The sequence below is a fragment of the Astyanax mexicanus genome, chromosome 9 (assembly GCF_023375975.1).
Source record: "Astyanax mexicanus isolate ESR-SI-001 chromosome 9, AstMex3_surface, whole genome shotgun sequence".
Taxonomy (NCBI): domain Eukaryota; kingdom Metazoa; phylum Chordata; class Actinopteri; order Characiformes; family Acestrorhamphidae; genus Astyanax; species Astyanax mexicanus.
Window position 1 is genome coordinate 26550853 of NC_064416.1, and position 24841 is coordinate 26575693.

At 36.9% G+C, this 24841-nt stretch overlaps 1 protein-coding gene across 8 annotated transcripts in view; it reads left to right on the forward strand.

Annotated features, from left to right (window-relative positions):
- Positions 1–1151: 1151 nt before the first annotated feature.
- mef2aa (myocyte enhancer factor 2aa) overlaps positions 1152–24841 on the forward strand; it is a 163190-nt gene continuing 139500 nt past the window's right edge. For 4 of the 8 annotated variants that reach the window (XM_049483665.1, XM_049483667.1, XM_049483661.1 and 1 more), the window contains exons 1-2: positions 1155–1555; positions 14585–14721. The gene's annotated coding sequence lies outside the window, so the exon portion shown is untranslated. Of the gene's footprint in view, positions 1556–6344; positions 6502–14584; positions 14722–24841 lie in introns of those variants that run through there. The other 4 variants (XM_049483668.1, XM_049483662.1, XM_049483663.1 and 1 more) reach the window with 4 other exon arrangements.

Below are 24841 nucleotides of genomic sequence, written 5' to 3' on the forward strand. Positions count from 1 at the left end.
AAATTACAACAAATAGAAAATAGAAAAACAGTAAAACATATGTAATACATACTTTTTATATGACCAAAATTAAACTAGACTGAAATCTGACTAAAACTAATAATATCCGATAGACTAAAATGTAACTAAAACTATTATACATTTTAGTGAAAAGACTAAGACTGTATCAAAATCACCTGTCAAAATGAACACTGTGATATACTCTTGTATTTTGCTTTATGTAGTTGCCTGCATTCAGGGAGGGGAATGATCTTTTGATTAAATATAATTTTATAAAAATAAATAAAGTGTTATTGCAATTTAAATTAAACAGACATATAATGTAAAGGGTCTTACATATTTTTTAGTTTATATATTTGTCCCCTTTTTAAAATTAATTTAAAAGTGTAACAGAAAGTGATTTGATTTATATCGTGATACATATCGATATCGGCTGATATGAAAAACTATATCGTAATAAGATTTTTTTCCATATCGCCCAGCCCTAGGTCCATCTAATAGTTTTAGACAGGATAAGTTGGAAAGTTGGGGATGACGTGGGATAGTGGTTATCATCCAACATCCGGGCCTCACTAGTGCTCTCTAAGATTCTTGTCATGCAGAATTCAATGCAATTCTCACAGCAATGATAAAAAAATAGTAGAAAGGTTTCCCTGGAGAGTAGAGACAATAATAACAATTCAAAGCAGAATAACAATTCCAAAAAAAATATATAATTGCCAGGCGAGCACTGTCTGCAGTGTAAAGAGCTCCCTCTGATGATGCAGTTTAAGTTCTTTTAACATGTTTACTGTGAAACAACAATTTAAATTACAGCCCTAATCAGATGTCCCGAAACTTTTGTCCATACTGTAGTGTATAAATAGAGTCACATCAAACCACAGCTAAAATTATAATATAATTCAAGGCCAATCGTGATAGTAAACAGAGTGAAAATAGCTGATGTCTTAGTGATAGTCTAATGCTGTAATACTGGACCGAGCATGTGTCATATGATGTTTGACCCTTATCGGGTCAATTTCTCACTTGTATTAATAATCATAACACAAAACAAAATCGCACCCATCGCCCTCGGTGGGGCTGAGTGACAGCTGCGGCTGGTCCAAGCTCTCCCCTGAGCCAAGCCCTGTCACATACACACGCATGCCCAGAGTGTGTGCGTCCATCTGGGATCCTACCCTTCAAACTGCTGTCGCCCAGCTCCCTCCCGGCAGAAAGACCGGGGGACAAGAGGAGGCAGAGAGTGTGAAGGAAAGCCTCACAGGGGCGAGAAGGAAGCCGTCCAAAGCCAGCTGGTCTGGCTTTGAGGAAAGCAGAAGAAAGCGAAACACGGGGGGGGACGACAAAGAACGAGAGAGACAGATAAAGAGAGAGAAAGAAAGCGAATGAAAGAAGAAAGAGAGAAGTGCTAAGGTTAAAGGAAGTGTCCTTGTGGGAAAGGGAAGAAGTGGCCCAGCTGATAGAAGAAGAAGAAGACGAGTGAGGCACGTGGACGAGGCCTTCACAGCAGGTTCTGTGAAGGCGGGAATTGGCATCAGCAGCTCAGTTGATGCAGGTGAGATGCGAGGTGGGGTGGGGGTGATGGATGAAGTCCATTAAATCGGTGAGCAGTGGCACAAATGACCCATGCAGACCCGTGCAATTGTGTGATATTATGCTACTGAGTGGGCTGGGGAACATCTTGTGTGGCTGGTGTTGCTGATTCTAAAACTAAAAAAGTAGATGTACATACGTGTGTTTTTGAACATATCTGAACTAACCATCGTCCCTGCAACATTTGGGTCTTCATCAGAATTCTCTGCCTTTTGGACTTTGTTAAAACGTTAAAACGATTTTTATTTATTTGGACTATTCACCATATTTATAAGACTTCAGATTACACAGTTATCTTATGTTTCATCTGAATCAATTCATATATTTCCATTTTTTTAAATTTCCTGTCATGCCCTATTACGACAGGGTGGATGTATGTATGACAGGCTGGACAATTTTAGCAAAAAACATAATTTGAAGAAATATGATTCACTTACAGTTCCACATTTGTTGAATTGTTAATGGTAGCCCTGTTCTATTTCAAAGGTGCATTTTGATTTTCTAAAATTATTTTCATTATTCCCTTGATATTTTACCACAACAGGGTGGTCAGCTTAAGCTTTACCTCAACTAAATGTTGAGACAATATGAGAAATATTAAGTTAAATTGTAATATATTATTAATTGCTAAACAGATGTCTTTAGCCCCTTAAAAAGAAAACAGGATAAAGGTTTCTTAAAGAGCTGGCATTATTCTAAGATGACAGGATAGACAGGGAATTGTTTTTTTTTATTGATATTTTATTAAAATTAACATTAATTATTAAAAGGGTCAAAATTAAAAGTATTATTCACATTTATTGGTCATAACTGCGAATATGGCAAAATGGCAAAGATAAAATATTGGTAAAACGTAAAAAGGTAAAAAAAATATATAAAGATAAACATTTAGCAAAGGGTCAATATAGGTTGACCCCTTCAATTCATTATTAAAAGGGTCAAAATATTAAAAAAAAAAACTACTCAAAAGTGTTATTCACATTAAACAGGCATAACTGCGAAGGTAATGGCAAAGGTAATCCCCCCCCCCACACACACACATCAAACAAAAAAGTATAAAATGTACAGAAAGTCCATTAAAGGTTGACATTCCTCTGCATTTGTACAATGTGTTCATTCAGAGTAAATATTGAAAAACACATTGTTACACAGTGTTTATTTGAAATGTAAACAGCTTTTCTGCTGACCCAAAAGGCGTGTTATATTGATATCGATCTATAACAATCCGGCCATTATGTGTGAACCTGATGACAGTTTAAATTCACAGTAATCAGGTAATGACAGTATAACTGCATGCAGAAGCTTTTGTGGACCTCAAGCATGCAGTGTGAGCTGGCAGTTCAAATCAAGCAGAGTGAGGGAGCATGAAAATATGTCCCACCGGGTTACAGCTAATCCCACAACCACAGGTGGCTGGGCTTTTAGGGGTTTAGGGTGGTCAGTAAAACCTCTGGTGCCAATGAGTAGTACTTGCTGAGCGGACCTACAGTGTATGTATGTGCCCAGCCCCTGATGGCATTACTTTTACAGACAGCGCCAGCTTCAGGAAGACTGGAGCAGGGAAAAAAAACTGACATGAACTAACCAAATAGAAGAGTTAGCGGAAAAATTCCAATGATTATTATTTTTTTGATTAGTTGATTATTCTAATGGTGATTTCTTCAAATATTTCTTCAAATATCTTCTAATATTTTTTGAAATAAATTATGTTTTTTTTTGTGTATGAGTATTACTTAAAATGATTTAAGCAGTTGTAGTTGCAACTCTCATTACTTTATGCTAAGAACAACTGCAAGTGAAGATTTTTTCTATTAATATTTTTACATTTTGCAGTGAGAGATAAAGAGGATTATAATATCTTAAGAAATGTATTTTACAAAATACATTTATTTTGATTAATCGTTTCAATTATCAATTAATTTAAATGTTTTGTTCGGTGTGTGAATACTAAAATAATTTAAATAATTTAACCAGTTGTAGTGGCAGCTCCCTCTACCGAGAGATCCATGCCTGCGTTCCAAACCATACACATTTATGCAGTATTTTTACACACTACAAATATTCCAACACACCACTAATAGAACATAAAATATACATAATGTTCTAATGTTACATTAAATAGGTTTCTCTGAAATATAAATTATAAATTATAAGCTGTAATACCTGCTTTGTATGCTTTAAAAAACAAAGCTCCAAAAAGGCTTACAATGCTAGGGATAGAGGCATAGCGTTGCCGATGCAAAGAATTCACTATTTTTACACCATTTACAAGTTCAAGGTAGCTCCACACTTTATTGGTTGAATTTCAAGTTTCCTGTTGTGTGCCACACTGAGAACTTTAAAAGTGCACAGTCTGTTTATTAAAACACTGTTTATACACACAGTACCTTGAGGTAGTTCTCAGAGCACTGGCATCTTGAAATTAAGTCCTGATAAATCAACTGACAAGCATGGGTGAACAAATATGATGGGGGAACAGATTACAAAATTTATTATGTGGATTGATTTCTATAATAATATATCTTAGCCCATTGTTTTGCCAATGTGTACTCTCTTCAATCTTTCATCATTTTTTTTAATTAATGGATTTATTAAGTATATATATATATATATATATATATATATATATATATATATATATATATATATATATATATATATAAAGCCGCTCTAAGGGTTCCACCCTGTTTGACTCTTGTACATATTTTAAATTGATCTGTAAGATTTTCATTGACATTAATTTGAATGATTAAATCTACATAAAGACATTTAACCATATTTACAAAGCCCTGTGGAAAGTTATACATCTTTATCACTTCCCACAAATATTTTTTAGATACATAGTCAAATGCCTTTTTTTTGGGTCCAGTGCTACAATATAAAAAAATTACTTGTGCCTATAGCTTGCATTGTAAGCCTGTTGGGAGCATCGGCTAAAAGTGCTGTATTTCGGAGTGGGCAATTTGACAAACGTTTGTACTTATTATGCTTCATGATCATTTCACACCAGATTCCTTCTTTAAATTAGTGAACCTATCTACAGCATGTATACTAAGTCTTATTTCAGATTAACTTTGTTAGAAAAGAGTTGCTGTTTGCTGTTTTTTTATCAGCATTGTGTAGGGTGGGACTGACATTAATATGATTATCAGAAACTCTTAATCAAGTGACAATAAACAGTCATCAGCAACAGATCAGATGCTATATTAGTCATATTTATTTTGCATTGGAAGGAAAAGAAAGTCCTGTGCTACAAAACAGTGTGGAGCATATTACTTCTGCAGAGCTGCAGCTTTGATAAGAAAGCATGATCAGCGGGCTGGTGGTGTTTTATCTATTATATGATTTATTATCTGATTTTTCTCTCTGTTCAAAGATGTGAAAGTAAAGGTGTAATATAATGCGCGCGGGCCGCTGCTCCTTTAAATCCCGGTAAAAACAACTCGTGTTGTTCAGCACCACACCTCTCCCCTCAGATCCTGCAACTACACGTGACTCGGCCACATGCGACGCAGACGTAGGCGAACCTCCTCGCTGTGATTGGCCGCTGTCAAACCGCCGACGGATCCTATTGGTCGAGGGGCGCGTCAGTCTAACTGAGCCGCTCCTATTGTTGCTGTTGTTTTACAGAAATGACGTCAATCGTATCCAGGGCCGTGCTGCCTACAACTACAGTAAACAGTGAAGTTGATGGAGTGCAACACAGTCCAGAGCACAACTGCGCGCGCTCACCTCACCACCACCACACACTCTGAGCACTGACTTACTGTAGTAAGAAGTTCTGTCTGTATAATACAGTACAGTGCTGAATACTGCTGAGTTCTGAGACACTGTGCTTTATCTGTGTACTCTCTTCTACTTTCAGCTTTCATACTGTTGTTCTGGCCAATACATCGACTGCATTCTGGCCCAACATTTGTTCTACATAGTCAAAAAGTGCTAGATTTATAGGAACTGTATTTATAAGAAAAAATAGTCTGAGTAAAACATAACAGGTAGTTGTAGGTAGTTGTTAGCTTGTTAGCATGTTTTTAAGGCGAAAAATACTGCTGTATTCGGGTAAGAATAGCCAACTAAAAAAAGTATTTTTACTTTAAATTTCTATTTACACTTTTGTAACTCTAAAAAATAATAACAGTAAATAGGTTATTTTAAACTTAAGGAGAAGTAATGTAATGAATTCTCATGGAAAACAGAACAGAAGTTATGCAAAGATTTAAAGACAAAAAATAAAGCAAAAAAAAAAAAACAACAAAAACAAGAAAAGTATCTCAAATTAATGACCAAGTATCTCAAAATGATGACTACATATCTTAAAATAATGACCTATTATTTATGAGGAAATAGTATTTCAGAATAATTACCTAATATCTCAAAAAAGAGATTATTTCAAAATAATGACGTAGTAACTCAAAAAACGACTTAGTATCTAAAAATTATGACTTAGCAAGTCACATAATAATGAAAAGAAAATAACGAATAACTAGTTTTTTTTTAAGTGGTGGGAATGGACTTATGGAATATATGAAACAGACGTAGTTGTGATTTTAGCTAACTGTTTTATTTATTTATTGTTTCAAAACGAACCGACGAGAGCTTTGTCTGTAAGTTTCCATATTTTCTGTTAGCTAATTGAGACACGAGTAGGAGGAGGAGGAGAGAGAGAGGGAGGAGGGAAAGAGAGAGGGAGGAGGAGGAGACTGAGGGACTTTCGTCTGCGCTTCGTCAGAGGCGGGGAGGAGCTTCTCTTTGACAAGAGACTGCTTCTTCTGAGTTTGTCAGCTCCCGAAAATAGAAGCCCGTGTGCGAATGTGACTGAAAATACACTGGTGTCACACAGCGCGTCCACAGGACCCACTCATACACCCGTATCTATATACAGCAGCGAGGAGCGCGAGGAGAAGAGAGGTGAGTAACATAAATAGCAGCGATATTCCACCGGAGAGAGAGAGAGAGCGCGAGAGGGAGTCGTGGAGTGAATTTTGGGAGAGTACAGTACTACACTTTAGTTCACAGCAGGCTGAGTTTCAGTGTGTTTTCGGGTTGGCTTGTTGTACTTGTCGATATTTACGGGAAAGAGTTAGCTGTGTTTCGTGGCGCCTTCACGAACTTTCGCACGGAGAGGGTTTTTTTCCTCCCGTTTTCACGTGTCCGTAGTTAGCTAACGTTAATGCTCTGTGCGCGGGTGTAAGGAGTTAACACTAGATTAGAGGTTCTGGTCAGCTGGGTTCGTGCTGTGGTCTCTGGTGGGCAACGTGAATCATATTATAACCTAGCTATAGGTTTATATAACGCTATAGTTGTTATAGCAACCTAGTTAACTTAAATGTTAAAGTTGTTTGTTTTGTATTTGCAGGAATTGTCTTGGTTGTAGCAACACTTTAATAAACACAGAGCTCAAGTACACAGAGAGGTAATTTACAGCAGATTACTTACCTTCAACAGCTGGGACAAGTGTTTGTGTGTGTCTGCTGTGCTTATAAGCCTGTTTGTGTTTGTTTGTGTGTTTGGGAAGAAGTTGAAGTTGACTGCACAACTGTATGGAAATACCTTAGCTATTGGTTTTGTTTTAAATAAAACTGCGAGCCTATTTTTACGTTTAAAATGTTTTTTTTCCACTATAAAATGTTAAACATATATATATATATATATATATATATATATATATATATATATATATATATATATATATATATATATATATATATATATATATTTAATTTAATTGTATTTATTATCATTTTCTTTTTTAGTATTTGTAGGTGTACAGTAAGATGTAAGCTAGCCTATGTCTTACTGTATCAGCTAATTGTTTTGAAATACACCTTATTCTCACTCATGCATTTCATAATACTCAATATAAAATGAACAAATTAAATGCTCAACAACCTTCAGGTTAGAGCTGGGCGGTTAATAGACTTAATTTGATTAATTTAGTTGACTTACTGTTTAGTTGACTTTAATGCGATTTTCAAAATTGGTTAATGGAGATTGTTTGTTTCTGTCATAAACCTGTAAAGATTTTCATATTCTTCAGGATTTTTGGCCAATTGTCTGCCTGACATTACACCACTAAATCTTGAGGATTTCTATTTAAGCATTACATAAAAACCTTTCATGTTTGATAAGGAACATTACTGAAAAGCGTAATTGTAATAGAAAATATAAAAAAATAAATTTAAGTAAATCTTCTAATGTCAAAATATAATGAATAAAATTATAAAACTGGCTCTTTCCTGAACTTCATTTTAAAATTAATCGCTAATATATGTAAAGAACATCTAGATTATTATTATTTTTTTTATAATATTGCACAGCCCTACTTCAGGTCAGTCTTCTTTTTGCCAGACTGTGCATATTTATCAGTATAGCTCTGGCATTCTGGCATAGCTCTGGAAAAAAAAAAAGAGATCTCTTAAAAATGATGAGTTTCTTTGATTTTTCCAAATTGAAGAGGAAGCCATCAAACCAAGTTGAACTGCTTGATTTTCTTTCACTAGGAGTGACATAAAGGTATCCAAAAGCAGTGTGTAAGACTGGTGGAGTAGAATGTGCCAAGATGCATGAAAACTGTGACTAAAACCAGGGTTATTTCACCAAATATTGATTTCTAAACTCTTAAAACTTTATGATCTGAAAGCTCTGCATCTTTTTTTTTATTTCAGCCATTTCTCATTTTTTTTTCTTTTTACAAATAAATGCTCTAAATGACAATATTTTTATTTGGAATTTGGGAGGAATATTGTCTGTAGTTTATAGAATAAAACAACAATGTTCATTTTACTCAAACATATACCTATAAATAGCAAAATCAGATAAACTGATTCAGAAACTAAAGTGGTCTCTTAATTTATTCCAGAGCTGTAGTATCATAGTGTCACACCAGTGTTTAACTGGCTTGCTTTAGTAAGTCTCTTCTCTCTCTGTATGCTTGCGAACAATCATGGTGTCTCTTGAGAGCAGTGCTAATTGATGCCATCAATTAAATTATAATACTATGTTAATTTCTAATTTGATTTAAGGTTGTTCATAATGTCTGTCCATCTTTAATATTAGCCCGAGGGCCCACCTCATACTCAGTCTCATACTCAGCCCGAGTGATCCTGACACATACGCGAGGGTCATTACCACAGCAGACTTATTCAGTTTAATTCATTTCATTCAAAAGCACGGTTCATAGAGTATGTGTTATTATTAGTGAATAACTAGTGCTAGGAAGAATACGGAAGCTGGCCCAGGCCTGCTGTAGAGTGGCAGCACTGAATAGCTGCTACTCATGTTCAAGGGCTCGACATCTTTCTGGACTTTCTTCTTCATGGTCCTTAATGTGACTCTAGGAAACTTGGTGACCTTTGCTGCTGTTAAATGTGTGTGAAATGCTGCTGTTCTTATAAACAGATGATTGTTGCTAGGAAAAGGCTTTGGTATTGTATGCAGTAAAATCAGAAGTGATGAAATAACTCTTGCTGTTCTCATTGTGGACTGGGATGAACTCTCTAAGAGTTAAGACACTGTGGGGGAGTTTATAGTCAATCTCTACAGTCCGTACTGTAGATGTGATGTCTCTCTCCCGCTTGCGCTCGCATATATAAGCATACACATCTTTACAAGTCAAATGATAAAAAATTGTATTTTATGTAGTCAGTACAATATAAATGCAGTCCTATGCAAGTTTTGGGCGCTGAGTCAAATTATATTGGATCTATTGTTGATTGATTGGTTGAGATCATTGATATTGGTGATGTAAAAATAATTGAACAAATGTTCCATAGAAAAATGTGCAAGTCTGTTTATCTGCTTAATTTTATATATTGAGAAGAAATCAAATTTGCCTCATAAAAAATACGTTTTGTATTTTCTGTTTTATTGTTTTCAATTTGTAAATTTGAAAATGGCATACAAGAATTTATTTTCCAGAGTTTATTTAAATTATGTCTTAGAAAATAAAAAACTGACATTTTGCACAAAGAGTGAATTAAAGTTATCCAAAAGCAGAGTGTAAGACTGGTGCAGGAGAACATGCCAAGATGCATGAAAACTGTGATTAAAAACCAGGGTTATTCTATGAACTTGTTTTCTTTGCATTATTTGAGGTCTGAAAGCTCTGCATCTTTTTTGTTATTTCAGCCATTTCTCATTGCTCTAAATGACAATAGTGCACGTAGACTGGAAAAAATTACTTTACTTTAAATTGTTGTATTTTTTATATTGCAGTATATAGCAAAACAGCAACTTATCCCAAAAATGTATGAAATCTTGATTTATTGATTTATTGTGGTTACCTTTAAATCTGCTGATTGCAATTGATTTTCTTGATCTAATGTCTGAACTATTATTTTTTTTATATTCTTTATATCCTCTATATTTTATTTCTCTATATAGTATTTCAGAGTATCCCTGGTAGCCTGGATGTGCTCAGAAAATCATACAATCTATACATGTAATTTAAAGAAATTTCATCTGAAAACAAACTTTGCACTTCAGTAAGTCCTCCTGCCTCATCTGCTTAATGACCCACAGGCAAAAGACGCTTATGAGTAAATGATTATATCTCAGAGATTGCAAATGCCATTCCAGAATAACATATAATTTACCTGCAAACGTTTTTGCCATTTCACATTTAGAGTAGAGTTTTTACCCAGCGTTAACAAACCTTGAATCTTGACCTTGTTGTTACAATTTAGAGATAATAAACACTTTGTGGCCGCTGAAAAATGTAATTTTGCAGCGTTTTAGTTTAGTTGTCAGGTGAAGAGACTTTTCTCCAGGGTTATTTTGCCATGGAACAGAGTGGCTCCTCCTGACTAAGCCAGTAATTACATGAAGCAGGCAATCAGGTCATGGTACACAGTCATGAAAATGACCTTAGGAGCAGTGCTTGCCTGTCACGCTCACTATTTCTCTTCGGAGAGGCTCAAGCCCAGTGGGTTGGGTCGTTGTCCGGCAGCAGATGCAGAATTTTTCAGCTCTTTGGAAAGATGAGATAATAGATCATCACGAGTCTTTGTTTTATAAAAGTGATTCAGAGTGAATGGCAGATAATGGTTTTGAGCATGTGTACTTGAGCGAGAGTGAAAGAGAGAGAGTGGATGTCTTGGAGGGATGCCTAAGCCGTGACACACTAAAGTAAACAAGCAGGAAAGAAGGCTATCAAGCTGAAATCAAACATTGTAATTTCATAACTGGAATATTTAATGTAGGGCGCAGTTCCTTTTCAAATCTGTGTTATGAAACTGATTCGTAATATGTAATATGACTGGAAGTAATTTGATGTCATTTTAATTATTTTAAATGTTTTTTCCTGTTTTTTATTTTTTTTGTTTGTTTTTATCTGTGCTGATGATTTTCATTTCTTTTCAGTCACTCTAATAATTTCCAAACACAATATGGTTGCAAACACCATATGTCATGAAACTTAGCCGTTATGCATTAACGTCTTTCACGCCAGATCACGATGTGAAACACTTTGTTCTCTCATTAATACACTTCACTATCTACACTATCTAGCTCAGCTCAATAGTTGTGAAACTAGCTTAAGAAACTTTGGCACTTAGACAAAACACAATGGTGATACCCTGAGGCCTGCTTGTGTGTTGTGTTGCCTCGACACAAAGTTAAAATTCTAATCATGTTCCTTTCACTAAGGCCGAGATGTAGAGATACCGAAGTTTCTGCCCTCTCTCACCTTAAGAGGTATTCGTAGCTTGGTGGTTAATGGAAATAGCACCATTTTTGGGGGGTGGGCTGGGGTGCTATGCATCCTGGCATGGATATAAAGACCTCTTTGTGCATTTTTATTGAGTGTCTATTTCTGGTCTCAGCATGAGTGGTTTTTTTTTATTTTGCATTTCACATCAACGGCATTACATTAGGTTACATTATATGAAATTACATTACATTACATCCCCAGTACTAGTCTACTAGTGTCTGCTGATGTAGTTAGCTATCATCATTAGCTTCTATATTTTTTTGGTTTAAAGTATTTACGCAGAGCTCCTTCATACATCTACAAACATCTGTTATCATGCAATACCAGTAAGTATATGTTACAGACGCATGGAGGAGTGTGTAAAAACCATCTGACAGCTTCTGCCGGCCTGTATGGTGTGTAAACACCCCCACAAATGTAGCGCATTGACTGGAAACTTAGTAACCACATAATTCTTCCATAATCATGTTTGTGCTATCTCACTGTGATTCAAGTGGAGAGTGTTGGTCGTTGTTGCCCAATATATTGCTTATACCAGTAAACACAACAGTTTTGATTCTTAGTTTTGTCAGTACTAATATTGATATTAAGTAAACTGCAGTTTTTACATCATTAGCAGAGCGGGAACAGAGATTCTTAGTTCTTGCAGATTAAAATTTAGTTAATAAGACAATAAAACATTTTTTTTATATTGGCATTATTTGCAATACATTTGCAGTTTTTATATAAAAAATACACCATATTTGGGCGGTATATTAATATGTTATCGTATTGTAATAAAGTTTGTTTTTGTACAACAAAATGCACTTTCCTAAGCATATGGTGGATTTTGTCAGTACTATCAAGTCTTCACGCACAGTTGCTTATTTCATCAGAGAGTTTAATTGAGTATAATTTGTCTAATTATATGTCCTTATTATATATAGAAATATATCTTAGAAAATGAAAACAGTTGTAATTTTCCTTTTGTATCAAGCAGCAAAACAGTTGTAGCATGATGTGTTTGACATAATAAGACATAGTGCCTGATATTGTTCGTCCTGGCATGTGAGTATTTTGCATGTGAAATGATATAATTTGCAAGACTATTTTACTGCTATCATAATGAATTATACACACTATGTTGAAATACTGACCAACAGCATGTTTCGAGAAAATAATAATTAGTCGGATTTAGTGCAGCACAGTAATACTTTTTTTTGTTGAAAAAAAAGTTTTTTTTTCTGTTACTACTTATAAAACCGTAGAAAAATTAAAATTATCATACATATCAAATATTGTAAAATGTCTTCAAGTGTAATGCAATACTATTTTTGGCACATTGCCAAATGTGGTTTTGTGGTTTCTGTCTCTTTTCACAACTATATAAAGTGTCATTTTAGGAGCCAAAAAAGTAAAAAAAAAAAAAATAAAAAAAAAGGTTTGTAAAACATTCCAGCTCACGCTACTGGATTTGTTTAGATAATAATAATGCAATGAATGATGAATTATGCCACAATATGCTTGTCTTTTCTGACCAACAACATATTTTACTAAAGGGAAAATAAAAATGAGCTCAGTTCATATAAAAAAATTCTGTTCCAACTTATTAAACTTTAGACAAACTAATGTTGTGACACATGTTAAATATCGTAAAATGTTTCAAAGAATATTGCAATAATATATTTGGCAAATTGCCTACCCCTACGCCCAAAATCTTTGACAACACACAAAGAAAACACAAAAAAAACCCCCACAAAAAACGACTGTGGTTTATGTTTCTCATGTTTACAATACTGTATATGATATCATTTTAGGAACCAAAAAAGATAAAAAAAATATTGATTTGCTGACAAAATTAATGCAATAAATAATAAATTATGCCACAGTATGCTTTTCTTTGCTGACCAACAGCATGTTTTACTATAAGGGAAATAATAACTATCTGGATTTAGGGGAGCACAATAATAATTGTATTTAAATGTATTTATCTTATTTATTTTAAATTAAATTGAAAATTTAAAATGGTCTGTTTTAACTCACTAACATTGTGATACGCATCAAATATCTTGAAGTATATTGCAATATTATTTTTTAATATTTAGCCCAGTTTATTTTAATTTTTATTTTTTTTAACTGCGATTTTTTTTTGTCTGTTCCTACTTATAAAACTTTAGAAAAACTAATATTGTGATACATATCATGTAACATAAAATCCAAGTCTCCAAGTATATTGCAATATTTGTTTTGGCATGTTGAAACCCCTAAGCCCAAAATCCATGAAAACACACACAAAGAAAACAGAAAACAGACTGTGGTTTCTCTTTTTGTTTACAATACTGTATAGAGTGTCATTTTAGGAGCCAAAAAAGAAAAAGCCTAGTCAGCATTTAGGTCATAAAATATTTCAGCCCATGCTACAGGATGTATTAATCTAAAGGTACAATATGTAATATTGTTTTATATGTATGTTTACCTACCTTAATTTACCGTTTACTGACAAGCTGCAGAGCATATGTTTGAATAAAAAAAAATAATAATTTTACAGCTCACAACCTGCCACTATGTAAAATGTATTAATTTATATTGCTGGGTAATATTCATTTTGGCTAACATTCATTATACATGAATTGTAAAGGAAACTACTTATTATAGTTCTTTAATTCACACAAATTTAAATGTAAATCATTTTTATCAATACAGTCCTGCACTACTACTTGCGAGATGCTAAAGTAATGCAGTAAAGGCTTAGAGATCATGTGATCATCGCTCTTCGCTACATACTGTTGATAACGAGTTTCACGCCCCGGTTTGTCAGAGTGTGTATGACCGTTGTTGTGTGAGGCTGCCGAGTATGAAATAAAGTTATAGTGGAAACTACAGAGGTGGTGATTGGTGTGGCACGGGTTCATGTATGTATGTGTGTGTGTGTGTGTGTGTGTGTGTGTGTGTGTGTAGTAATGCTGATGGTAGGAGGGTTGAAGCGTTTCATGCCGTGCTCTTCACAGCAACCCCCCCATCTAACAGTCTGCTCTCAGCTACTTCCAGGAGAGAGTGCGTGTGAGAGAGAGAGGGAGAGAGAGTGAGCGTGAGAGAGAGAGAGAGAGAGAGAGAGAGGGAGAGAAGGAGTGAGGCTGAAGTGTGTGGGCGAGTCTGATCTGCAATTAACGCTGGCTGTCAGAAGGAGAAGGCTGGCGTTTACACCGTTGCTTCTGAATCACTGAGCGCAACACTTTCCTCTCCTTCTCTTCCCCCCCCACCACTTCCCTCCTCTAACCCCCCCTCTCTCCCTCCACCTCCCAGGAACATTTCTTTCCCAAGGAGGAGCAAGCAGCAGGAAGCTCAGAGTGAAGCACTGAGAAAGGAAGGAAGAGCGAGAGCCCGAGTTGAGCTGGATATTGTGGGCCGGAACGAAGGCTTATCAGCGATTTGATCACTGGGTGAGCCATGTTTTTGTTTTTGTTTTTGTTTGTTTAATTTTTCTAGTGCTGCGAGATGTGTAGTTATTTCAGCTTCAGGCTTTAGCTCAAGTTTTCCCAGAGCTGCTTCTTTTCTAAGTTCGGTGCTGCTTGTTGTGTGCTTTGGATACAGTATAATAGCTAAGATAAAGCATTAATTTTATATATATATATATATATATATATATATATATATATATATATATATATATATATATATACACTTTGTATACTTTTGTAGTTTGATAATTTCAGACTGTAGTCTATCTGTTTGTAGTTGTGCTTTATTATCCTCCTTTCCTCCTGTTCTTTATTGGTCAGGAACTCACAGGACCAACACAGAGAAGGTATTATTTGGATGGTAGGTCTTTCTCAGCACTGCAGCGACTGTAGGATGTTAGCAGTGTGTTAGTGGTGTGTATTGTGCTGGTACGAGTGGTATGAGTCAATCAGACAACACAGCAGTGCTGCTGGAGTTTTTAAACTCCGCATCCACTCACTGTCAACTCCATTTGACACTCCTACCTTGCTGGTCCACCATGTAGATGATGTCAGATGAAGTCAGAGACAGGGTGGACTAATTTCAGGATGAATTTGGAAGCCATTTACCTCTTATAATCAGTAGTCTCTTGTCCACAATTGTAGAGGCCCTAGCTATTTTCTTAAAGTAAAGTGTGAAGGCATTTTGGCCTTTTAATTTAGTGATGTATGGCCAGTTCAGCTAAGAACTGATTCTTTTTAAGTACATTTTGCGCACTGGATGCTGTTGGTGGACTATTCTCAGTCCAGCAAGGAGACTACGGTGTTTAAAAACTCCAGCAGCACTGCTGTGACTGATCCACACTTAACCAACCAGCACAATACATTGTAAACCCAGGGAGACAGATTTTAGTCTACTGAAATCACTGGCACTGGGCTGACTTGCGATCCCAGTGCAGGGCCTTATGGTTTAAGTTTTTCTGAACACTTTAAAGAATAACATAAAGCCATTGACCTTTTTAATCAGAAGTCTCTTGTCTACCCTTGTAGAGGAAGTTTGAAGGCACTTTTGCCTTCTGTTTTAACAATATATGACCAACTTAGCTAAGAGCTGCTTCTTTCTAAGTGCATTCTGTGCACTGTACACAGTAAAACCAAACCTGATATAATGATGATAAATTGACTGATAGTCTGTCGGCTGTGGCTTATTAAAGATAGCACAGAGCACAGAGTGAATCTTCAGCCTGTGAATCTCTTCAGATACAGTGATGATAAGCTTTACCAGTTTGACTGCCAGTCAGCTGCTCTATTCACACGTGTTTCAGCTTTGCAACAGTATCACAGTCTTTATGTCGGCTGCATTGTAAGCCCAGCAACCTGCTCTCGAGTGTCTAATTTGCGTCAGCTGCATCTGGCAACGGGAGCATTGTTCAGCCCCAAGGTTAGCCGCAGACGCACTTAAGTAGATGCGGAGATGTCGCTGTAAATGACTGTGCATTTAGATGTTTAACGGCCTTGTTAGGACGATGGCGTGTAATGTGACTTTGATGCTGTGCTTTACAAAACAAGTGGTCAAATTATTTGCACATTTTCTGATGAGTGTGTCAGCTGCCATGTCATGCTTGTGTCGTAAAACTTAAGCAGTAGCTACAGTTAGGATTGTGATATATCGTATTGATATCGATATATCCAAAACCTTTTTATACAATATATAATAAAACAAAAAAAATAACCATATTGAAATTTTCTACCTACTTGACAAGCTACCGTCTGTGTGTGATTTAACTCTAAAAAGAAGGTGCACAGAGTACAGTACAAAAAGTTCCATTGTCTCATGCTTTGTTCAAGTTTTTATCATATAAAAAAAAAAAATATATTGCCCAGCCCAGCTACAATGAATAATTTAGTATTTTTTCATTTAAAATTACTAGAAAAGAGATTGTGTAACAACACTGACGTTAAATTAATGTAAAATGCTGTTTTTTTTTTTTTTTTTTTTATTTGATTTGGAAATCCTGTCCGGGTGCTTTATTAACATTGTCAGAAGGGGTCACTGTATATGTATCAGCAGAGTGGATAACTTGGATTAGCAGCTAGCTAGCAAAGCACCAGGTAGTCATAGTGGTATTTTTTGAACAATTCAGGGATTTTCTTTACAATCAAGTTGCAACTAGAAACTAGTGTTTAAACCTGTGAACCCAGTGCAGGGCCTTAAGGTTTAGAGAGCCAGTTTTAGAGTTTAAATTAAGAGCAGCTTTTAAAAGCAGTAATAAATTGCGTGACTTAGCCATTATTGACACTGAGGAGTTTAAAAACTCCAGCAGCACTGCTGTGTCTGATTCACTGGATCCCAGGGTTACCAATCAGGTTTCAGTCTACTGAAATCACTGGCAAGTAATTGATGTGTAAAGCCAGTGCCAGACCTTATGGTACAAGAAGCCAAGAAGAAGTTTTAGACTTTTAACAGTTTATAAGTTCAGAACTGACTTGACAGCACTTTAAAGAATCACATAAAGACATTGTTCTTTTATAGTCAGTAGTCTCTCGTCCACCCTTGCAGTGGGCCTATCCTTTTTCTCAGAGTAAAGTGTGAAGGCACTTTGGCAATTGTGCTCCAAATATTTCCTGGATCAGCTGTAAGGAATGTGCCATGCTTCTGCTCCACGTTTGTGAAACTCTCGCTAGTTTTTTGTTTTCGTTTCGCCAGCTCTGCTCCTCGCTCGCGCATGCTCAGGTCCGGCGTGATTCATTGTTTACTGGAGCACCATCACTGAGCTGGAGATTCCAGCGCTCTCCCGCGAGACCTGGAGGCAGGATGCAGAATCTTGAACCCAGCAGATAATGCTTTAGCCATGGTCGTGCTTGTGTGGGCAACGCAGACTTTTTGTTTTTTCCTCCTCCAGGAAACATCTCGGAGGATCTTTTATCAAACAAGAAAACGGCATAAAAGATTCTACTGTTGAAAATGGCAGCAGGGTTATGAATATGCATGGATCCTGCGCAGATGAATTTGTGGTGATTTAGCCACTGCTGACTTCCCCCTCTCTATTATCTGTGGGTTTTGGAACGGCCCGCTAACTAAGTGGAATGCACGGCGTCCCAGCGGGGTCACCCAGCAATCAGCCCAGAGGAGCGGCTCCAAAACCAGAAACCTCTGGCTGCCTCCTGTCCCACCGCCGCGCCACCTCGCCACACGTTTGATGCTAAATAGGTTACCCCAGGATACGAGAAACATGCTAGGCAAACAGAAAGATCATCGCTTAAGACGTGTAGCAAAATATTAGCTCCTCGTCACTTTTTTTCCCCCTCCTGCCTCATCTCCTTCCTCCGCACAGACCTAGGCCTGTTACAGCCCGTAAATAGGCTTCCCCGACACTTGCCAAATAAAACCATCTATCAGGTTCTTAGGCTCCACAGTTTTAACTTTATTAGGTAGGCCCTTAATATGTAGCGATGATGACTTCCAAACCCATTGGCCTGGGGATTAGCGAGCAACGTTGGCACAAGCCTCGCTGCACCACATGCGCTTTATAAATACTGCTCACTTTCTGACACGCGGATAAGGTTTCAAAGTGAATATTTATCAAATCATATTTAAACACTTATATCCAGTGTTCTGACATTTTTTTGGGGGGCTCGAAAGGGGGGACCAGGGAGGCGCAAAGTTATAATTAAACAAGAACATGTGAGGGGGCTTTCAGCGGCGAATTATCTGGCTAGACACATGTCAGCTGAATGTATTTTTGTTGCTTTTTTTCCATTACCTGGAAAGATCTTTTTCGGATAGTCACGCGCTGATGGTCATCTGCATACTGGAATAATTAAAAGAGGGCCGTCTTGCTAATCGGCGAACTGATCCAAATATGTATAAAATCTAAAGGCAAAAAGCTTTTTCAGATAAAAAGATCATAAAATCAAGTATAAGATTCTGCATGATTGATCCAGCAGTATGCTTAAACTGAGTCTATATTACATTGCATTACATTACATTTGGCAGATGCTTCTATCCGAAGCGACTTACAGACATAGAAGTTCAAGACAAAAAAAAAAAAAAAAAAAAGGTTTTAAGACCGGGCCTAAAGGAGGCCAAATGGAAATAGTGGGATGGAGGAGGAAAGGAGGGGAAGAAGGAAATGAGGTTAGAAATCATTAGTTTGTTAGGGGTGTTAGGAGAGTAAGTGCTCTTTGAAGAGCTATGTCTTTTTTTCAGATTCTCCTGATCTGTTAGAGGAAGGTAGTTTGTTCCACGATTGGGGAACTCTGTCTGAGAACAGTCTGGATTGCTTTGTGTGAATGTTTGGCAAAGCTAGGCAATGTTTACTTGATGAGGGGTAACATAAGCCTTCAGTAGTGAGTGCAGGTAGGAAGGAGCCTGCTGTGTCATCACCTTGTAGGCGATTGTTAAAGGTTTTAATTTAATGCGAGTATCAACCAGTAGTCAGTGGAGCTCAATGAGCAGTGGGATAAGTGAAGTGGTTTTACATACACACCACCCATCTAATATATATTTTTTATTAATTTGTTTAGGATTTAGAAGTTTAATAGTGTCAACATTTTTTTCTGTATTTCAATATATTTTTGATTGTGGACAACAAACACTTTTTGATTACTACGTAATTTCATATGTGTCCCTTATGTAAAGTTTAAATCTTACCTACAATTTTAATGTCAGTTTATCTTGTGCTAAAATCATTTAAAGCTGGACGTGTACTGTAGTAGGTTTAATAAAAGCCTTTTAGTGCACAATACATAAAACACCGCAGACACACCGGATCAAATTTCCAATTAAACAGATTGTTCATGTTGTGAGTGAGTATTCAGGAAAATAAGAGATTTATTATGGGGGAAAAAGGACCAATTTTCCACTGATATAAAGAACCACACGTCCCAAGTCTGTAGATCTTGTGTTTACGACCTTAACCGAGTTTTGTGAATCATAAAACTGTTTCATTATGTTTAATATGCACTTTTAAACTTGTCTTTGACAATGCCCAGACAGGAGACCCAATTTCTTGCCACACAGCTCGGAATTTTCATTTCCGTGACATGCTTGAACCCTGCCATACCTCCACGCTAACCTAACTTGCCCCGTGGAGTGTTTAAGGTTCATTGCACACACGCATGTAGAGGAGAGCATAAACAAAAAACAGCAAATCCCTCTTGTAACAGTATCCGTGGGTGCAGCTGACGTTTACGCCCTCTGCTGAGTTAATGGAGCGTGGCCGGTGCAATGCGACTGTTTAGCCTAAAGAACCGGCCAGCGCTGACCTTTCAACTGCCCTGCCCTTGGCTCTGACCTGTGGTGGTAAGCCACCTTATATGGCGCACTCAGCACATGTGCTGCTGAGCAGGACAGAGAGGCTTAGGGATCGACGGGCTCCTCCCTGCCTCCTCTTTACCCTTCCTGCAGGCGCTATCCTTGCACCAGACGCCCTGGCTGGAGGCATCTTCACCCCGGGCCTAGCTACTCTGCTAGAATTGTGCCAGACCGTGTGTGTGTTTGTGTGTGTGTGTGTGTGTGTCAGAGAGATACTGAGTTGGAGAGAGAAAGAAAGGAAGAAAGAAAGAGTGTGAACGTGCACGCGTGCGCACGGGTTGTGTGTTTAGCCTTGGAGCCAGAGCAGAAGCCCAAATCTCCAGCTTATCCTCTTTCCACCCCACACTGATCCTCCTCCTCTCTGCCTCCTCACACTGCCAGGCCGCTGCCCACTCACCAGCGAGCGTGAGGCTAAACACTGCCCCACCAAACACTATACTCACAGGAGATAATTGACCTAATTCAGAACTTATGGACTCACCATAGGACTGGAAAAGTTCAGTGATCTGAAGGTGGTTCTTCAGTAATATAACCTTTGAAATGCTTCTGTACAGTAGTAATTCATTACTCCTCAAAATCTTACTTTTAGAACATATTTGGTGGTCCATTTATCATTAAAGGTTCACACAATGTAAAGCAAAAAACTTACCAATTTCTACTTCAAACAAAAAAAAGGTCATTTTGTTTTCATTGAGTTCTCCTACCAAAATACATAGGATTATCTCAATTCAGATACATATAATTAGTGGAAGGATTAACATTATGTTTTAATCTACAGTCACAGTAGATACAGGAATCATCAGTGACAGATTATGGTACAACACACTTTTTTTTTATCTTCCTATATTTATTGAGTGATAATTGACAGCCATAGCTTCCTTTATTTGGTCCAAAAGTCTAAACCATTAAAAAAAGTTTGTTGCCCTTTCACACCTGCTATTTTAGTTCAGAAGAAACAGAAACGTCTAGAAGTCTGAACCAAAGAATTTAGGTGTGAAGGCTGTGCGGAGGCTGTACTTTGTAATTTTTTTTTTCCAGATGGATAATAGTGTCTGTATTGTATTGTGGATATTTGAGAATACTCAATGTTAGCACTTTTATTACTATGTAGTTTTATGTAGTTCATACTCAAAAACTGGTTAGTATTAGAAATTAGGGCCCGATTTGGATGTACCAATACAAAACACAATGTTTGAAACGTAATAGTGTTTATAAAAAATGTTTAATTTAATGGGTATGTTATTTGTTTGTGCTGTTTGGGTAAACCAGATGAGTATTGGTTCCTTTTACTGAGTCTTGCTTCCTTCCAAGGTTTCTTCCTCTTAGTATGAGGTAGTTTTTTCTTGCCGCTGTTGCCACCATCACCATGGTGCTTACTCATAAGATGTTTGGACCCATATCTTGGTAAAGCTGCATTATTAATGGCTTAATTAATGGTTAATAAACAGTCTTTAGTCGGCATCTTGAGAAAAATCTGTTTGATTATGGTTCATACTTGTAAATGGTGTTGGTTAGATGTTGGTGAGATGTCCCTATTATGCACATTTTGTGTAGCGCTAGGCTTTAGCCTGCTCTATTTAGTCGCAGCATTTTGTGCTGTTAGCACTTTTAGCTGGGTCTCATGTTTGTTAACATAAGCTGTTATTAAGACTTCAGTGTCTTTGATCTGTTGTGTTGTCACTACTGTACCCGGTTTAATTGGAACAAAACTGCTGTTTCATCTGTTTTACTGTGAATTCTCGTGGAATCTTTGATGAGGATCAGGTTTGATATATTCTTAGTCAGAGAAGTATCTGTACAGCAATGATTCTTTCCTGCAAGGTGAATCCCCTCCCCCTCAACAGCCGCCAAATTTGGATTTATTGTGTTGATCTGGGAGTCGGAGCGGAGAGGCAGCGCCCATCTTTTGTCTCATATCTTCTCAAGCTTTTTTCATAGCGAGTCTCAGGGGATTGACACTCAGCTCACTATCTTTAGACGCATGTCTCTGTCATTTTATTACAGTCAGCTCAGCTGGAGTTGTAAATATAAAACTTTGTGTGGCGATGGAGTAAAACTGTCCACAATAGATATGAAATACGCAAAGGTTTAATAACCTTGACACAAGCCAATCGTAGCATGCGACTTTGAGTAATTGGTTCTGTTCCAAATCAAAACATCTTGCTCTACTTGCCCTTATAAGAAAAGTTTGCATTTTTTATTATTATTCCATGTTTATTTGTTCAGTGACTAATCAGAATGTGGCTGTATGAATATGAATGTGAAGTTTCATATAATTCTGAGTTTCAAACTGCTAACCGAAGTTCCAAACAGGACCGAAGAACCATCCACTTAGACAAAGCACCCTATCTTAGACCCTGCGCTAGGCGTGTAACAATGCTTATTGCTATCTAAAAAAGAAACAGTGCACCACTGATTGGCGTGGTGGTCTGGAAGTGAAGTGTGTTCAGGTACATTTCTTGCATATTGCTATCTTGGCAGCAGAAAACACAGGTGCACCACTGACTAAAATGAACCCTGATAACAGTCAACTGTCAGACGTTTATTGCTTAGCAACTCAGGTTCAACACGTGTAAAATCCTGCTTATTACACACACACACACACACACACTCACACAAGGACACGCAGCAATGCACAGACCCAACTTTAACCCAAATGAACTTTTCTGCCACAGTCAGAACACACCTGACTCTTAAAGGGAATGGCAAGTATTTTGGCCAAATTCTTCAGCCAAGACATGGCAAACATATACTATTTATGATGTTACTTCCACTTTCTTTAGCTTCTGTGAGACACAGCAAAAGTCATGGGACACAATGCTTGTCTCTGTCGCTTGACTAACTTGGTAGCATTTGTTAATGAATAATATGTTCATGAAAAGTGTCCAAATCAGTTTTTTTTTCTTTCTTAAATGCAATACTTATCTCACGGCCTGGAAGTCGCACAGTAGACAATGTAACTGCATGATTGTGAGAGCACAGTTCTGAATTTGACAAAAATGAATCAAACTGTATGATAAGACCTGATAAATCATAGAATACAGTAATCTAATGATTCATACAGTACTGTTTCATCACTGCTTATTCATTTAAAATTTGTGGGAAGTGGTAGGTTTCCATACATCATTACTTACTTTCCACTTCAGAGTGCATACCCTTAGTGCCCCCTCTGTGAACCCAAGTCAGTTGAACTAGGACAGGACAGAATACTAACAAAATTAAGTTTTTTTTGTTTTTTTTTTACTGAAAGACGATGAATAATGGTTATTTGGATTTTGCTTGTGGTTCTACCAGCTCATATTGAATTAAAAACTATTTGAGAATGTATTTTTTAAATAAATAAATAAACCCTTCTAGTAAAAAGCATTTCCCTCTTTATTATATTTCATATAGATTTCTGCCAAAAGGCAGATATGTTTTTTGATATGTTTTTTTTTTTTTTTTTACTGAAAGGGCTCATTTAATCTTTGAAACTTTCACAAAAGCCTATAAGATGGTGACAAAGACCCTGACTTTACTTCTGTAAGGTCATATCATGCAATCAGTTGCAATAGCTGCGTAGCAGGAAGTGGGTCTTCTGAGGGGCTCCCAGGAGGAGTACTGGCTGAGACGGGGGGCTGATGGGTCTGAGTGATGCAGTGTGCACCTGTGTTTTGCACTCCACCCCCCCTTCCAGTTCTCTCATTACCTCTGCTCTGTGGGCACCACTAAGGTAGCTTCAGACCGCAGCTGCGTGCTGCGCTGCATGTTGAACTGCATGCTCAGGATATCCTCGTTGAATGCTGTCATGCATACACTTCATGAGTGACATGTTTATAACGAGTGTGATGCAGATACATTGACAGCTGTTTTGAATTAATAGCTTACTCCAACACTCATTCTGGGATTGATTATCATAGATAATGTCTAGTTTGTCTAGTAGGTAGCAAATTGTAATATCAGGAATATTTACAACATTTTGTTTTTTAATATTGTGCGAATCAAAGGTTCCATCCAGTAGCTTGCCATCAAGGGTTCTTAAACACCTATTACTACAAATTATATTTGCAAGTGTCAGAAGTGTTTTTAAAAGTGTTAACAGGCACTTTTTACACATTTTAGTCACTTTAAAACAATCTTGGTTTGCTTAGTTTGGGCAGGTGTGAATACAGTAATCGCACTCAGACAGACAAAAACAACCGGTGACAATGGTCGTCATTTTAAGACCATTTTAGCATTTACCATTTATGCATTTACACCATTTTAAACATTAAGGTTATTCAGCCATAAACATTTTACACTAAAATAATCAATAAATAACACAAATAAAAATGCAGTTTATAAACAAATGTGACATACTTTCTCATTCACATTAATAGACTCTGCTTACTAACAAAAGTAAAAAACTAAACAAAATTGGCAGTATAATGAGAATAGAACATTATAATATCAGCAAAAGCCATTAAGTTAATCTCTAAATAATGTAGGATAATTTAAGTGACAACGTAATTGGGGTGGCTGGCCTAGTATTGACAATGTGATCTGGCCTTGATCTGTCTCGACTATCAAGCGCACTCCACAGGTGTAGGTCTAGGTCTAATTCCTGTCTGTGAAACTGCCCCCACAAGTTTAAGATAAACAGCTCTGCAGATGTAGTTTAGCCTGGTATATTAGGCAGATAATTTACTACAGCTTCCAACAAATGCACAGAATTTTACACAAATCCAGAACACAGGTCCTTCTTTCTGTATTTACTTGCTTGCTTTGCCCCAGACAGTCTGACCAATAAGAGGAGAGAGCATTCTCTCATGGTTTGTTTTGACACTT